The sequence below is a fragment of the Hippopotamus amphibius genome, chromosome 12 (genome assembly GCF_030028045.1).
Source record: "Hippopotamus amphibius kiboko isolate mHipAmp2 chromosome 12, mHipAmp2.hap2, whole genome shotgun sequence".
Lineage (NCBI taxonomy): Eukaryota > Metazoa > Chordata > Mammalia > Artiodactyla > Hippopotamidae > Hippopotamus > Hippopotamus amphibius.
Genome location: NC_080197.1, coordinates 94148447 through 94164405, shown reverse-complemented (window position 1 = coordinate 94164405; position 15959 = coordinate 94148447). Strand labels below are relative to the sequence as shown.

General features: G+C 37.5%; 1 protein-coding gene and 1 pseudogene across 10 annotated transcripts in view; both read left to right on the top strand.

Moving 5' to 3' along the window:
- The window catches only part of PPHLN1 (periphilin 1), a 146996-nt gene that overhangs the window by 42185 nt on the left and 88852 nt on the right, over positions 1–15959 (top strand). The window lies entirely within an intron of this gene.
- LOC130834239 (small nucleolar RNA SNORA11) lies at positions 8179–8298 on the top strand (annotated as a pseudogene).

Genomic DNA, 15959 nt, shown 5'->3' with positions numbered 1-15959 from the left:
AGTCAAAAATTATCCGCACTCTGGCTGTAGAATGTATTTTAATTAACTTTTAGAAAAGACAGGTACATCATTCTTCAACATAATTTCCTTGCTTTTCAATTCACTTTGTCCATCTGTCAACAAGCTTTTGTATTCCCTCATTAAAAAACGTTTTAGGCTGGGCTGCGAGCCACGAATGCACCGCTGTCTTCACTTCTTCATCAAAAGTGAATCTTCATTCTCTTAGGGATGCTTCAGGGGACCAAACAAGTGAAAGTCCAGTGGAGCAAGGTCAGGACTACAGAGAAGAGGCTTTAACACCTCAAAACGAAGTTTTTGCAGAGTATCGACAGTGTGGGCAGAAGTGTATGGATGTGCATTGTCATGCAGGATCCCAGCGTCCTTGGATAGCAGTCCTCTGCGTTTAATCCGAAGTTTAGGATTCAGCTCTTCAATAAGCATCTCAATGTAACGAGCACTGTTGATTGTTGAACCTTTTTGCTGATAATGTTGCAATACTGGCCCTTGAGGATCCCAGAAAACTGTAAGCATCAATTTTCCAGCTGATGGTTGAGTTTTGAACTTTTTCTTGGCGATTGAGGATGTTTCCATTCCATACTCTGCCGTTTACTCTCAGGCTCGTAGTGATGAATCCATGTCCCGTCACCAGTAATGATTCTCTTTAAGAAACTTTCACCTTCCTTAGAGTATAGGTCCAAATTTTGTTTGCAGATATCCAAACGCTCCTGTTTATGCTCTTGCATGAGTTGTTTCAGTACCTGTCTCACACAAACTTTTCAGAACCTAAGTCTGTCGTGGATTACTTCGTTTTGAGGTGTTAAAGCGTCCTCCCTATAGTCCTGATCTTGCTCCATCAGACTTTCACTGTTTAGTCCCCTGAAAGCCACCCTACTAGGACAAAGTTTCACTTCTGATGAAGAAATGAGGACAGCAGTGCATTTGTGGCTTGCAGCTCAACCTAAGACATTTTTTAATGAGGGAGTATGAAAGCTTGTTGACAGATGGACAAAGTGTATTGAAAAGTAAGGAGATTATGTCGAAAAATGATGTATCTGTCTTTTCTAAAAGTTAATTAAAATACATTCTACAGCCAGAGTGTGGATAAGTTTTGACTCACCCTCGTATATTTTGTTATGTGGGTGTACATAAATACAGTGATTAAACATAAAGTACTTGTAATACTTACAGGTGAGTAGTTAACATATTTGTGTATCTGTGGTAATAATGCCCCTGTCTATTAACGGCAATAACTCATGTGCCTGCAATGGCCAGTTAGGGAGTGTAAACGAATGCCAAGGGTCAGATTGGAGCAGCTGCTACCTGGTACCAGCTGATTTTTGCTGTTTAGGAATATAAGGCCACTGTGGCCTCCTTCAAAAGAAGTCAAAAATCCAGATTTTAAAAAAATGTTAAATCTCTTGATTTTTCAGTGTTCACAACTAATTAAAACAAGGGTTTGTAATCTCTGGAGTAGGATAATAATTTGGGACTCTGAAATGAAGACCATATAATAGCAGCTGTCTCATAACGGTGGTTCTCAATCCTGGCTGTACTCTGAATTAGGTGTAAAGCTTTTTTTTTTTTTTAAATCCATAATTCCTGGTCCTCATACTTGGTGATCTGCTGTAATTGGTCTTGGGTGGAACCTGAGCATCGATATTTTTTGAAAGCTCATCAGATGGTCTAATGTGAAGTTAGACTTGAGGACCATTGATCTAATGGATAGTATGGCTTGACAACAGTCCAGAAACCGCAGGATCATATTAACAGTGACTTCTTGGCACTTTCTCTCATTTGGGGTAACTTCATCTCAAATCTTTATTTTTGACAGCTGTTATTCCCTTTGCTTATGTTTCTAAAAGTTGTGTTCATAAGAATTGCTTAGAAGCTCATTAAAAATGAAGATTGCCGGGCTTCATCCTAAGAGATTCTGATTCAGTAAGTGGAGCTTTGGAATCTGAATCATCTGTATTTTTCACAACCCCCCCAGGTGATTGTGACGCAGAGGATCTGAGGACTGAAGTTTGAGAAACTGACCTGTACTGTCTGCTGCTGATGGCGGACAAATCTGTATCTCTGGCCTTGGCTTCTTTTCTGAACTCTACATTTTTACATCCAGTTGCCTGTTAGACACATTTTTCACTTGGGAATCCCAGACTTTTCATTGAAAACTTTTCATCATTCTTGAAAAGACTTCTACCTCTTCTTCATACATCTTGGGCATGTAGGTGGACTACTTTTCTCAGCCTTCCTTCTAGCTGTGTGTGGACTGTAACTATTTATCTCCAGTATAGTGTGAGTAGGAGTTCTGTTCCTAAACATACTCTTCCACATACATTTACCTTTCCCCGTGGTGCAGGGTAGGCCCTGGAGTGCAGTGCCAGCAGGCATGTGACCTTGGAAGCTACGTGTTGAAGTAGCAGAGTGGTCAGCCCCAGTTCCTGGATGATGCGTGGAGCAGGGCCTCTCACCTGGAAGGCCTGTACTAGACTGTTTCATGGTAGTTAGATAAACTTCTTTTGTGTAATGACTCAACATTACATTCTTTGGTATTTTTGTTATAGCAAGTTAGGAATGTTTTTTCCTTAATAATGTTAGGCACTGTTTTGGGTTTTAGAAATTAAATTGTGAGTAACGAACAAAAGATCTATATTCTAGTTGGGAAATCTCAGTCCATATCTCCTGCCTAGAATACTCTTAACTGTGAAGGTGTGGTTTTGTGGAAAGAACTCTGGACTGGGTCCTGAAACTTCTGATCTCAACTCTGATATAAGATAGTTTCTTGATTTGGGGGCAGTATCGATAAAAAAGTAGTGTGGGAAATCCTTTAGCTTAAGTCGCAGTATCCCTCGTTCTCTTGTTCCACATTTAAAAACAGATGTTTGAGGTCTGCTCTTAACTTATTCTTAATTCTGCTCTACTAGTTACCAAGCTGCTTTCTCTAAATGATTCCTGACATTTTAATTCCTTTTTGAAGTTCCTGTTGACTAGAAATGAAGCAGTATTTTTTTGTGAAATATTTCTGAGTGTTGAATGTGAAAAGGAAAGAAAGATGAGGTCTTGAGTAAGATGTAAAATGCTTTCTCTCTCCCCCTTGTTCCCTCCCCTTATATCTTTGCCTCCTGCTTTGCCTTAACCTGTAAACATACATCTGCTGAAACTGAGAGGTTGATCACAATTTGTCTCATTTGGTGTGAGGGGTGGAATTACTTTGGGAGTGTATATTAACAGGTGAGAATCTTGAACTTCATACATCTGCTTTTGAAACCAGCATTCAAAGTAATTGTAGTGCAGTTGGTCCCGGGTTTACATTTTGAGAAACAGTGCCTTATAGGGTGTTAGTTTTTCCCATCTTCCATTCTCTTGGTGACTTTGCCTCCTGTATATGTCCAGCATTATGGCTGAAATGTTTGTGACACAGCCAAAGATGCTGTCCTAGCTCTCAAGTTATATACGTTTTTGGTAATAAAAAGGATCAGTTCTGTTAAATATATGGGTTTTTGTGGGGAGGCCTCATAGTAAGCATTCTAGTTGTACTTATATTTCTTCTCTTTTTGATTGGACTCATTATATATGTTGATATCCTCATTTTCAACATAGCTAGAAAGATTATAGTTTGAAGGTGTTTGATTTAAGTTTTCTTTGTGTAGTAAATAAAACTTCATCTTACTTGCAGTGCAAGGTTATACCCTGTAAATTATGGAATGACAGTTAAAATGTGCTCAGGTTCCCAGTATCCTGTTCCTGTGTTTAGCATGCTTCAGAGTCATTGTTAAAGAGAATTATTTCTTAAAATCAGGGCAGTACTTACACAAAGAAAATTATGCTCGCTGATATTGATTGAATTTTATAGCTAATCATGAGTGTCGGGACTAACACTCATGAGAGTCGGGACTATTTAAAAGAAAAAAGTGTGAATAAAGCTGTGATACATCTGTCAATCAATCGATTCTTTCCTTTTAATTTTTTGGGGCAAACTAGTGATAATCTATGGAGATTTTATGTTTTCCATTTTAAGTACTAACTGACAGTTGTATATGTAGGTTTGTTTTAATTTGTACAGTCCTTAAACAGTTCTGTATTTAAGAATGTCTAGCTTAAATTTATTTTACTTATGTGATTTTAAGTACTTAGATTTTCTTGTTGAAATGCGATTTTTACATGTGAAATAATTTTAAGGAAACTTAACTAGTGACCAAGAAAACAGAAATCTCTAAGTATTTCAAATAGAGGGTTAGTCATTAGCAATTCAGGGTCACCTAAGGGAATTTAGGTCATGTGAAGCCTGGCTGGTCTACTTCCAGTTCACCCTGCTCATTGTGTAGCCCTTAGGAGTTTCAACCCCCTTTGGTAAGATCTGGACTCTATTTTTGTATCCTAATCCTACGAAGTCATCAAAATTATTGCTCAGCTTTTCATCCTCTCAACCACTGCTTCTGAAATTGGCAGATACATAAAAGCAAAAGCAGCCCAAAAAAGACCAGTTCAGATCTCTGGGCTTCCTACTTCTCTTGCATATTGGATCCATAGTTCTTTACTTTTTCTTAGCTCTCTGATGACTCTGAGCAGATTGCTAAAAAATAAACTTTTTGTCCAGTTTTTCTAGATTTTTTTTCAGAAGTCAGGTTAGAATTATTTTGTTCCTCATTTTTGGACATAGAAGTAATTCTTAAATGTAGTAATGGTATTTTGTTGAAGTAGCAAAAGTTGAGGTGAACTTTGAAGTAATGGTATCTTTAAGTCAAAGTCTGAAATAGAAATATTTAAAAAATGATACGTCAAAGATTTCTATTAAGTATATGGTACAGAATTAAAACCATGAATGAGTTTACAGAAATACAAGCTGTTAAACCAAGGGCAACAGCAGACTTATTTCTCTGTTAGTAATTATTTTGTGTTTGCTTCTTAGTCATTTGGTAGCATTTAGTTGCATACATATAATAGCAGGCACCAGAGACTCGAGAAAAACTATGGGAGAAAAAAAGCTTTAAATTTTATGTTTCATTATAAAGGATAATTTTTTAAAATGTTTTATTTATGAAAGATAGTCTTTGAATCTGTTCACTAACTTTCCTGCAGGTCAGGTAAAGAGAATGGTACTTGGAAGTAATATTGAAGGTTAAGAATTGCTTTGTTAAGGTGTAATGTTTTTCTGAATAATGGAAAAATAAATAGCAACAAAAAAGTTGGATGATTTCTTGGTCAAGACATGTTGGAAGGTTTGCCTTTGCAGAGAGAATGTCCTGAGGTGGAGGAGGCTAATGGTGTTGCCCTGCTTTCTTGGTGACCCTCTGGGAAGAGTACCTGACACCACGTGGTAGTTGAAGTTGACAAGGCTGCCCTCTCGGGTTTGGCAAGTAATGTTGTGCTGTTTGGTTGTTCAAAAGAAATCTTTAAAATATAATAATGATTTTTAGACAGTAGTTGGTCTTACATTTTGTTTTTCCTTAAAATGAATATTAAAAATGAAAATTCTTTTCTCGAAGATAAAAATTCTATTTGCTTTCTTAAAAAATCCCTTCATATCATTTTAAGTGATAAGGAGCTAATTTTTTACATATCACATTTTTAGAGGGAAAGAAACACCTTTCTTTTTAATAGACATTTATTAGAGTATGTAACATACCTAAAGTACACAAATCAAGGTGTGTGGCTCAGTGTTAACCGTAAGTACAGCCACAATCCAGATGCATTACTTGCATCCCAGAAGCTTCTTCATGCTCCGGTTCAGTTATTTTCTTCCTCCCCTCTAAAGGTGATCATTATTCTGACGTAAAGCAATCTTAATAGTCACTGAGACTAATTATAATTGTTGTGACTTGTAAACCTTTTTGTTAAAACATTAAACTCTTTTAATAGAAGTGTATAGGAAAGTAAAATAAATGGTAAAACTAATATTCATTGAACACACTGTAACTTAAAACATTAGAAAAATTGAGAGTTGGGGTTTTATTTCTTTAAAAAAAACTCACCAAGAGTAGTTTGAACAGTGTTTGTCTTGTCGAAGCAAGCATCTTTTTTATGCCTTGGTGAATCGTCATACATCCTCCATTCTGAGTTTGGATCAGTTTCCAACATTTCATCCTTTGCATTTTCATCGTCATGAAATATATCTGAGAGTTCCTTTAATGTGAGTTTTTTCACGAGCCACACTTCCTCTGGGACATCTTCATTCTTTTTGTCACGGTCCCTTTTGTTGTTTGGCTTCACTAAGTTTGCCTTCATCAGTTTCCTCAGGCTGCTTACCTTGAAGGCAATGTTGTCAGCGTTCCCATGGTCAGCTCTTTCTTCCGTAACTCCTTTATGTTCAATTTGGATTATTCCACTCCTGCCAGTGTCACTTTTTTGTTTCTTGGCTGCACCTTTGTCTTTGCTGACTGATTCTCTTTCAGTTATCCATTTTTTAAAATATGATGTGGGTTTATCACTGGGAACAAGAAGGCAACAAAACTACATGCTTTGCTGTCTGTGTATGAACTGAGTAATAGATGCACGGTGACATCCAGAAGCCTTTGAAAAATGCAGAGTGATTGGTCACTGATGATGATATGCATTTGTTAGTCACGTGGTGATTTGTGGACTGAGAGCTGGCAGCTTTGCACCTATTTGTAGTCCCATCAGCAACATGTGAATTTCAGTTGTTTCACATCCTTGTCAATACTTGGTATTGTTAGTGGTTTTTCGTTTTTTTTAATTTGAGTTAATATGTATGATACGTATTTTGTATGCTGGGAGGCATTAGTCCTCTTAATCCATCATTTACATTTTATAGATGAGGAAACAGGCACAGAGAGGTTGAGTAACTGTCAAACCTCTCCCGTGATAACCAAATGATGGAGCCAGGATTTGAACCCTGGCAGACTTGTTCCAGAGTCTGTGCTCTAACTGTTGGACTGTATATAAATTAAAAGACTGAAAATTGAGTAGAAAATACTTTACTTGAAAATGTAACATAATTTTTTTTTAATAAACTATTTGTTTGTTTATCTATTGCTGTGTTGGGTCTTCATTGCTCCACACGGGCTTTCTCTAGTTGTGGCGAGCAGGGGCTACTCTTCGTTGTGGTGCACGGGCTCCTCCTTGCAGTGGCCTCTCTTGTTGCAGAGCACGGGCTCTAGGTGTGGGGGGCTTCAGTAGTTGTGGTACATGAGCTCAATAGTTGTGGCTCTCGGACTCTAGAGCGCAGGCTCAGTAGTTCTGGTGCACGGGCTTAGTTGCTCCGTGGCATGTGGGATCTTCCTGGCCCAGGGATCGAACCCGTGTCCCCTGCATTGGCAGACGGATTCTTAACCACTGTGCCACCTAGGAAGTCCCATAGCATATAATTTGAATGTTTATGAGAGTTGAAGAAATTTTAATACTTGATGTTAGGTGTGTTATAAAGAAACATTTTAGAATTAAGTGGTTTCAGGAAACCTTTAGAATGTTTCTTCTTATTTCTTAAACTGATAGATTAAATTTATGAGTGTGTGTGTGTGCACGCGTGCATGCATGTGTGTCTGTCTGTCTCAGGATTTCTGAACTTTGACACTATTGTCATTTTTGGGTTGGGAAGTTTCTTATTGTGGGGGTCTGTCCTGTGTATTATAGGATGTTTAGCAACACCCCTGACCTTTACCCACTAGATGCTAGTAGTATCCCCTTGTTGTGACAGTCAGAAATTTCACATCTTCAGATATTGCCACATGTCCCGCTTGGAGCAAAATCAGTCACTTGAGAGCCATCAGTATACTAAGAAGCCTCACTAATAGAATCCTTTTTTATTCTTGTATATGTTTTGAATATTTTTCATATTCATAATTTGGATAAGTAGGGTTTTGTGGGGGTTTTTTGCATTTAGAGTATTAGACTCTCAGAGCAGTAATAATAGCTGTACTAGTCACGTGAGTACATTAAACATCAGTAAACCGTTTCTATAGGTTGCCTTTCCTCTCTGAAGTGTAATTACAGGTACTTAGTTACTGTGGAGAATATTAGCTATCCAGATTTCTTTTTGGATTGGAAGTTTGGTGTTTGAGGGAGGCGGCTTTGAGTAGTGGAAGATCAATTTTTAAAATCTAAGATGGGAAACTTAAGAGAATAATGACATCGGAAAATATTTAGTTATATAAGTTGTCCATAATGGTCAAACTGATTTACTAAATAATTGTGAAATATTTGGTCTTCCACGTGATGAACAGGAACTGTTAGTAAAATGAAAGAAAAAAAAAGTTTACAACACACCCGAAAGGAATCTGGGTTCATTGTGACAAGCGGTACAAAGCTTGTGGCCTTCCTATGAACAAATACCCAACATGTGTGCCCCTGCACCTGCATGTAGCTGCTGTGCAGGACCGGTGGGACAAGGCTCAGTATTGTAAGGAAAGCTGCAGTATTTAGGGGGGGAGTTTGCTACCTAGAGCCAGTCTGGCCCAGTGGGTGGGCCATGAGTGGTCTTATAGACCTATAGGCTTTGAACCTCTCTCCTCAAGGAAAAAAAAAAATAGATTACAACTATATGCTATTCTGGAAATGGCAAAACTGTGGAGACAATAAAAAGACCAGTGGTTGCCAGGAGTTTGGGGAGAGAGGGGAGATGATTACACAGAGTACAGAAGTTTTTATGAGCCATGAATATACTTTGTATGACACTATAATGATTTTATGTCATCATACTTTTGTCCAAACTCACAGACTATTTACTTCATTAAAGTGAACGCTAAGATGAAAAAAAAAAAAAAAGAAAAAGCTTAACAACTAATTTCTAATTAAATGAAAATAAAATTTAAAACTTACATTATGAAAGGACTACAATCACATTATAGAAATCATCTGAAAAGAAAGGAAAAAATTCCTTGATTTTACTAGGAATAAGTTTACAGATGAAAACATTGGTAATTTACTGTTGAATTACATGCTTTAAAAACTCTGCACTCTCACATCACTTTCTATGCCAAAGAAATAAGTACATCTGTGAAAGGGTTTTGTTTACGTATAAGGTGAAAGATACAAGGTTGCTCAATTTGTCCTTGCCATATTGTCTTTTTTTAAAATTAATTAATTAATTTTATTGGCTGTGTTGGGTCTTTTTTGCTGTGCACGGGCTTTCTTTAGTTGCGGTGAGTGGGGGCTACTCTTCATTGTGGTGCGCAGGCTCCTGATTGCCATGGCTTCTCTTGTTGCAGAGCTTGGGCTCTAGGCGCGTGGGCTCAGTAGTTGTGGCTCATGAGCTCCAAAGCATAGGCTCAGCAGTTGTGGCGCACGGGCTTAGTTGCTCTGCGACATGTGGGATCTTCCTGGAGCAGGGATTGAACCCGTGTCCCCTGCATTGGCAGGCGAATTCTTAACCACTGTGCCATCTAGGAAGCCCCATGTTGTCTTAATTAAAAACAAACAACTAAGCCTTTGTATATCCATTTTTACCTAAATTTGTCATAAATTATAGTGGAAGACAACAGTTTAAGAAAATTAGGACTCAATTATTTCATAAAATTATCATGTGCACTAGTGATATACATTAAGGCATCCATTTTATTTTTGGATTACTGGATTGTTTTGATAATTGTGAATTTTTTCTCTCAAAGATAGAAACTCTTATGGTTGACCTTTGAAAACCAAGTGCAAACTAAATTAACCAGGTGTTATGCCAAGAAAAAGAAGGAATTCAAAGTATCGTGCAGCATTTTGTAACATTATATTGAGCCTAGAAAAAGTGAGATTTGTACAGACATATAAATAGAGGAAGAGAGGAAACTGTTATTAGAGATAAGAAAGGCATTCTGACAGTCAGAAAAGTTTGATATTTCATCCCTCTTTAATATTTGCTCTTTGTGTAGAGCTTGAGGTCTAACCCTGTTTTATGGACTAGAGTAGTAGTATTTTCTTTTTTAGGACCATTAAATCCCTAGCAATTTTCAGTGCAACCCAAATTGTGTATTATTCATGACGAGGCTTCTATATCCACTGTAATCTTCACTACTGGATTGGATCATTTGCCTATTTGATAGGGAAAATTTAAAATAACTTGAGTTATATTAAATATTTATTTAGTGAGATGATACATTTGTCTTTCATTGATTTATCTTCATATCCTTCATCTTTTTTTTACTGGTGTTTTCATCTTGTTTAGTGGTTTGTCAGCATTCATTAAGTTATTAAAGACTAACATTTAAGACTTTGCCATCAGATGTTGGAATTTTCCCCCTTAATTGTAAGTTTGCTTTAAATCTAAGTTTTCAAATTTAGGCACTTTTTTTTTTGTATGTAGTTTAAACTTGGCATTTTGATACACAGTGGTTTCTTCCTGTATTTTTATAATATGTATACACATATATAGAGAGAGATACACAGACAGACAGCGAAAGACAGAGAGACAAACAGACGGAGAGACAGGTCTTTTTCTCCTGTCCCTTCCTTCCAAACATTTAGCTTTTGAGTCAGCCTGAATTTGTCATGGTATGTGTTCAAAGAAAGGGAATCAGTCACCGTCTTCTCCACATTGTCTCAAAGTTAGGTAACATTTTTTAACTTGAGGGTCCATGTGTTTGGGGGCAGGTTAAAAATAAGATAACTGATAATGAAAAGACTAAAGCTTAAAACTATAGTGATAGATACCATCCACTGCAAAGTTGCTATGCTCAACAGAGTTCGGAAAGTGAAGCTCAGAGAGGTTAAGTAAAAATTAAGATAGCAGAGGAACTAATTTTTGAATCTCTATCTTCCTGCAGAGAATGCTCTGAGAAGTGTCACTGTAAATAAAGGTGTTTAATTTTATTAAACTCAGTGTTTACCAAAGTTGTGGATTAGTATTTTGTGGAATATATTTTGAGAAAGGCTTTTTTATATTATAAATAAATAAGTAAATAAATTTGTATATTTACAATTATGTTATAAACATATAAAGTCAGGTTTCTGGTAGAAAAGAAAATATGAATCAGCCAAAACATATTTCTATCATTATGTAATGAATTTACTTTCCAAAATACAATTAAACCTCTAAAGTATAAAAATCTTGAAATATTGGCAAGGGGTAGGGTGAAAAAAAATCCCCGTACTTTTCTTTGTGTTCTGTGAGGAAAAGGAAGCTATAGGTACCCTCTTTATTCTTTTATAAATTGTGTTTGGAAGCTTTCAAGAAGTACATAATTGTTTACATTGGGGTCAGCAAATTATAACCCGTGGGCCAAATCTGATCAGCTGTCTGTTTTCGTAAGTAAAGCTTTATTGGAACACAGCCACACACGTTGGTTTATGTATTGTCTGTGGTTGCTGTTGTGTTAGAGTGGAGTGTTGAGGACATGTGATGGAGACCATATAGCCCACAAAACCTAAAATATTTATAGTTGGACCTTTAAGCAAGTGTTTGTTGACTCCTAGTCTAGTGAATGGCCTTTCTGCCTACTTTTCACTTTATATGTGTTTCATCTGTGTACGGAACTCCATAACTGCCGTTCTTCACATTGAATTATCCGCAGTTCATCCTCTGTAAAGCAGATTGCTTGGGAAGTCAAGTGGAAGTCTTGTTCTGGAGGTTTTATTATTTTCAGTAGGTTTTAAACTCTTACAAATATGTACGATATAGTTTTTCTGAGTGGCAAAGCTATCAAGCAGTTGTAGTGGCATCCTTAGCTAATTTCTTGCATAAACCTTTTTACCAATTTGATGGAAATCATAGTAGGGTAATATTGTCATTAGAAATAGCTAACATCTATTGAGTGCTGTGTACTAGGCCCTGTTCTAAGTGCTTTACATATAATAGCTTATTTACTCCTTGCAACAACCCTGTACGTAGGTACAGTTATTATCCCCACCTTGTAGATGAAAAAATTAAGGCATAAGGAGGTTAAATAACTTGCTCAAGGTCATGGAGTCAGTAGTTACTTTGGAAGGGGCTTCTAGTACTTAGGAGGCTAGTTCACAGCGGGCCTTAGCAGTCCCTTTCCTTCCTCTACTAGTTATGCTGCTGTTAAGTCCTATACACAGGGCTAGTATTACGTTGGTGCTGTATAATTCTATAAACACCGAGAAGGCCCTCTGACTCATCATTGTGTCCTGGGCACCAGCATGTGATGCCTTCACAGAGCAGTTAGAGTGATCACTGTAATGTACATCAGATCTACTTACTGCCTCATTCTTTGCTGGCTTCCATTCCCGCTGTTCCATCTCTGCTCATATATTATCTTCTCAGAGATGTTCTTCCTGATCATCTTATCAAGAATAACCTCCCTCACATCTGCCTTTCTTTATAGTACCTGCCAATCTGAAATGTTGTATTTATATGTCTTCTCCATTAGCATATAGGCTTCATGAGGGCAAAGACTTAGTCTTTTAGTATCAAAATAGAGTGGATATATTTTCTACTGTTCTTTCCATCCATTTTCTGCAATAGGAACCTAACTTCCAAGGGTTGAAACCACTTCCCTCCCCACTCACTTGCCTCCTAATTTGTTGATTCTTGAGTCAAGTTCTGGGCATACTTCTTGCTCGTTATTACCTCCTCGAAGCCACAGTTCCAGTGTCACCTTTGAACTTCTCCATTTGTACCCCCTTGTCCTCATCTTTGTACTCTTTGATGAATTTCCAGGACCCCATTCCTTGTTCCTAGTTTCTGGCACATAGTCTTCTCCTCCATCCCTCTCTGTCCTGATTTGATGATGCTTTTAATGAACACCCGTTCTTTCTTGTGTCTTCAGCTCTTACCTTTAGCTTTCCACGGGCATGGCCAAGCCCTACAGTCATCGTCACTGGAGAATGTTCTGCCTCTATCATGAGCTCTGAGTTTCTGCTTTCTGCTTAGAGATACCATTTTTATATGTGTACAGCTCTTACACATTAGTGAGATTGTCTAATTCAGTCCTTCTCAAAGTTTCATGTGCATCAGAATCACCTGGAGAGCCTTTGTAAAGCCCAGAATCCTTGGTCTCACTCCCAGAGGCTCTGATTCAGTAGATATGGTTTGATGCCCTGAATTTGTATTTCTGTCACCTTCCCAAGGTAGTGCTCACGAAGGTCTGGGGACCTGCATTTTGAGGAACGCTGCTCAGAATGAATACTTTCCCTTGAAGGACAGATACTTTCCACTCTGCCTTAAGCGTCTGTACTTTGTATTAATGACTTCTAAAATTATGTGACTGAGGTAAAGGACTTCTGAAGAAACATTTCTCATACTTTCTCTTCTTGAGATGAGAATTTTCCTCTTTATCCTTTTCATGTTCTTCTCTTCTTGCCTTCAGTGCTGTTCTCTTCTACTTAGTTCCTTTGTCCCAGTTTCTCTGGGTGATTTTTGGCTCCTTCTTTATCAGTTACCATTTTTGTGTCTTAGATTATCAGTTTCTCCTTGTGTAGGAAATTATTCTTTCCCCCCCAGCTTCCAGATATGAACCAAATAAGCCCCTTTCCTCGGAGTATTGTCCCAATTCTCTTCCTTCTTCCCTCTGCCAAACTTTTTTTAGAAGAAAAGTAATAGTTTAACTCCTTTAGTAGATATATCATAGTTTCTTATAGTCTGATTTGGTTTCCAAAGTTTTACTGGTGAGCCCACTCACTGGTCACATGACTCTTAGGTTTTAAATACGAAGATCTCTTCTGACCTCTGCAGTATTTGATATCAACTACCTTTTCCCTTTTCAAAAATTTCTTCCTTTGTTTTTTAGTTGTTGCTTTTTTAACTTTTCACTGTTCTGACTACTTCTGTCCTTGTTTGCATAATATCCTTTAATCCTTCTCTGCTTTTTCTTGAAGCTTGAAATGCTTTTCCCACCATCTAATCTGTGCTGTTCAGTATTGGAGCCACTAGCTGAATGTGTCTATTGAGCACTTGAAATGTGGCCAGTTCAGACTGAGATATTGTGTAAGTATAAAATACACACTGGATTTTCAAGATGTAAGATGAAAAAGAGAATATAAAATATCTCACTAAATTTTTTAATATTGATTACATATTGATAATATTTTAGATATATTAGGTTAAGTAAAATATTGCTAAAATTAATTTCACCTGTTTCTCTTTACTTTTGAAATATGACTACATCATCTGTAGCTTGATTATATTTCTCTGAGACAATATTGATCAAAATTTCACCTTTGCTTAAAGACTCCTTGGTCAGTTTTTCATTCATTAATATATGTACATGTCTCTTCTGAATTACAGTACCAGCCTTCTGGAACATTTACTCCCCATCCCCCCAATTAGATATTAAGCTTCTTCAGAGCCAGAGTAATTCCCCATGTGCCTTTCATAGATTGGGACATAGATATATAGATATGAAAAAATATGTATACATACACACATGAATAAATGACTCGGCTAATATAACTACTTTATCAAAGTAATACAGTGTACTTATGGTAGATGATACCTATTGTGAGTGTGGTTTTTGCTTAATCTGATGGTCAATAGGAGACGTTGATGTGAAGGAGAAGAGAGACATTACTCTGCTCTGACATGTTAAAACCTGGCATGTTCTTCCCCCCATGTGTATCTAGCCACCCCAAGCCACTCTGATAGCTCTGAACTGTGCTGTTGTGATTTTACTGCCATCTGGTGTCAGGATTAGGAAACTGTAATTCAGCGTTTCATCTTTCCATTCCCTCCAGAGAAAATAGGCAGTCTTTCCTCTGAATGTGAGCCTGTTCTTCTCCATTTCCTAAGTTATCAGGAAGAAGTCATTTACTTTCACTGTAAGAAACCTTTATTCTCCTTCTTGGAACACTTTTCCTTGCCTTCCCTGATAACGTACCCACCTGTCCCTCACTTTTCTGTGGCCACTCTTTTTCATTCTTCTCAGATAGCCCATTGCCTTCTTAGTGTGGCAGTTTTCTAGCCCTAGATTCTGGGCCTTCTGCACTTTTTATCCTTTGTTTTCCTCTATACCCAAGGTTTTAAATACTGCCTATTTATAGACAAATTTATAGTTATAGCCAAAAATCTCTTCTGATCTTGTTACCAGTATCTGTAGTGGCCTACCAAGATATTACATGAGCATGTCAAATATAGCATGGTCAGTGTATTCAGTGTGAATCTCCCACCCCATTCCTAGTTCTCAGATCTGTATTTCTTATCTCAGTAATCCATCGAGCTAGAATCCTGGGTATCATCTTGGCATCCACCGTCCCTCACACTCATTAGTCAAACGTTTACCTTGTCCCATTGAGTCTACAGAAATGCGTTCTTGTGCGCATTGAATTTGTGATCCTTCCCCTGCTCCTGCCTCATCTAAGTCACCGCTGTCTCTTGCCTGGACTAAGCAGGCTCCTGGTCTCCCTGCGCCCTGTTGGCCGCATGCTTTGTATGTATGTTTAACAGCAGCCTCTCCCGCTAGCCTGGGAGCTCTGTAATGGCAGGGACTGCGTGCATGTGGCTCACCATTGGGTCCCCAGCGCCTGGTACAGTTCCTGACATCTGTGTGATACATACGTAGTACTTACATGAGCTCTCAGTGATACTGATGTGACTCCTGCAGTTTTAGTGATTGCACTTGAATATGTTGGAATTTCTTTAATGCCTTATTTCAGTATTAGTATTTTGTCTGAGTTCATTTATCATAAATAAGTCTTAACTTTTCTGCTTTTGCACAGAGAAACTTAATTATGTCTGTAAAGAGGATATAGTTTGGGTATTAATCTGTTTATGACAGCAATCTGCTTGTGTATTGTGGACTACCAGTCAATTTGCTGAAATTATTTTCTCAGCATTTGAAGTTTCATGCAGTTGGCTCGTCTCTTTAGCATGCTTCTATCTGAAGTTTAATGGTCTCTAATTTTAATATGGAGGTACATTTGCTAAATCTTCAATTAAAACCTGTTTGACTCCAGGTGTTCTTTTAAATAGAGGCTTGTGTCTTGATAGTTTTAATTAATAATTTTAATTTGCTTTGATATTTTAAAGATAGTTTTGCTTTATAAAGCTTTATTACTTGGGCTTACTTTCTGCTTTGAGTTGATGGTATTGCTTAAGAAGGAAATTTAATTTGTAAAGTAAA